The sequence below is a fragment of the Silene latifolia genome, chromosome 9 (assembly GCF_048544455.1).
Source record: "Silene latifolia isolate original U9 population chromosome 9, ASM4854445v1, whole genome shotgun sequence".
Classification (NCBI taxonomy): domain Eukaryota; kingdom Viridiplantae; phylum Streptophyta; class Magnoliopsida; order Caryophyllales; family Caryophyllaceae; genus Silene; species Silene latifolia.
In genome coordinates, this window is record NC_133534.1 from 79,564,625 (window position 1) to 79,567,235 (window position 2,611).

Consider the following 2,611-nt stretch of genomic DNA (forward strand, 5'->3'; position numbering starts at 1 on the left):
CTACACCAAAAATAAAATACCTAGATTACTGCTAACAGAAGTCAGCGGCAAGTAGGGTCGATCTCCACAGGGAGGCTAAGTTGCTATCTATCTGTCTAATTCGGTCTGTCAGGGTGTCACAGGAATGGGGGTTTTGAATTGATTTAACTAACTAGAGACTAAAGCGAGGGAAATGAAAAAGAGAAATTAACAGCAAGAGGAAGGAAGTATGTTAGGAGTCGGTCCACCGTGGCAGCTATTGGATCTTATACTATCGAGAATATTAAGGCGATTAGACTATTGATAAGAAGAGCTATGGTCGTCACCTTTCGGTCCTTAAACCGCCCTAGAGCGTAAAAACGACTTAACTTTCGCCCTCACCGCAATACCCTATTGTAATTAAGCAAGCCTTCCCTTCCAATCTTTCGATCTAGGTCGGGGTTAACTAAATTTATTGGTCTCCTGCATGCATTCATTCGACCGGATAACAGTTAAATTGCCTAATACAATTTCTATCGCAAGACTAATCTATTTAATACAATTAAAGCATGCTACCATGGCTTCCCTAATCCTAACATACTAGGGGGAATTAGCTATGCATAATTAAAGGGAAACAAGAGTAATAGAAATAAGAACAATAAATAAACATTAAAAAGGAGGAGAAAAGGGAGAGAAACAATTACTGAATAAATGATCCGGAAATTAAGAGCAAAGTAACAAAAGATAAAGTAACGTAGCAAGAGAAAGAAAAGAGAGAATTAGAGTGTATATAGTGTGAGAGAGTTTATAAAAACATACTGACTCCCTATTTATAAGAAAATAGGGCTTATTAAACCTAATGACGGAATTAAACCTAAAAAGCCCAAAATGACAAAGATAGCCACTCGATCGACCACTTAAATCACTCGATCGAGTGAACTTGCTCAAAAACAGCTCGATCGACCTAGAATAGTGCTCGATCGAGTAAGGTTATAAAGGAACTGGTCGATCGAATAAGCAAACAACTCGATCGACTGATTATTGCACCTAGAACCACTCGATCGAGTAATAAATCACTCGATCAAGTGAAACTTGACTTCAGCAGCTCATCACTCTCGTCAATTTCACTTGACTTGTCCTTTTAGCTCCCGAAACACCTTCACGCATCCCAAGACAGCAATATTTCCCGCTCCAAATTATCTCTTCCTCCAAATGCATGCAAAACGGACGGTAAATGACTTGATTTCACCACTTTTGGGTTCATACCTGCAAATAAGACATAATAACCCAAAGTAGCATATTCGGGGCATTTCGTAGCATAAAACCACGATAAAAGCATAGAAATACGTGCATAAAATAGGCTAAAAAGACTATATAAAATGCACGTATCAAATCTCCCCAAACCAAACCTTTACTCGTCCCCGAGTAAACTAAAATGCAACTAAAGGAACGGAAAAAGATAACTCAGAGCCAGCTACAAATGCCCACTTAAGCCAATTTAATGCAAGCAAACTAACACTTATAGCAGACAGTCAAATGCAAACGAGTTATAAGATGTTTATAATAAAGCTGATCCGTCGACCTTGCAAGACCGTTAATGATGGACTCTCACGGGTCACTCTTTCTCTCATGAAGTAAAGGGTGAACATATATATGTAAGAGAGAAAGAAAAATAGTCGCTCACCTAAACTACGACCCACATAAACATGCATGCAACTAATATGATAGACAATTCTAGCTACCGTACACACATTCCAACCAAACGAGGTCCTGTCACAGCCGAGGGCTTACAAAAATATGGTAAAGTGAGGCAATGGGTAAGAAAAGGCAAAACATTTATGGGAATGTGGAGGTATAGGTGATCAAGCTAGTACCTAAACAGAACCATATGAGACATATCCCTTTCCAACTCAATTATGAATTAAACATATGCCCTTTATTTGGCATAAAACTCACCAAACCAAACTGAACTAACTCCTCAAGTAATGTAAGATAGATCATAGGAGCAGAAACCGTCAACCAAACAACATATTTTTTACGAATTTTTGTTTCTTTATTTTTTTTCGGTTTCTTCTTCTTTTTCTTCGAATTTTTTCCTTTTTTTTTTTCGAATTTCTTTTTTTTTCTTCTTTTTCACGTCTTTTTCATCATCCTCCTTTTCTTCATAAATTACCAACTCCGAATCAACAGAATACGCGCCAACATTTGATACAAAAGACAATATACCGCAGAACAATCTAAACTAGCTTGACAAGGCAGGCTAAATTTGGAATGTAGCTAAAGGTCAACAGGCAAATTTGGCTAATGTGGAGTTTATGGGTAAAAACGAAAGAAAAGGGAAATGTAAGCACCTCCCTGCATGTGACACCAACCACTAACCCGAATGTATGACGGCAAAAAGCAATTGAATTTCATATATGTGCAAATTAATGATACATGTTATGCAAGGAGTAACTACTCACAATCCTACATGAAACTGGTCACAAATGACACCAGTTTATAAGGCTCTAATTCTTGGAAATTATAAGTAGGTTGCCAAAATTTCAGGTCAAGTCTATTCGTTCAGCTAAATTAAACATTAACTCGTAGATTATGCGATAAGACAATGCTAAAAGATAACAGTTCAATGCAAGGCTTAAGCAAAAAGACAGTT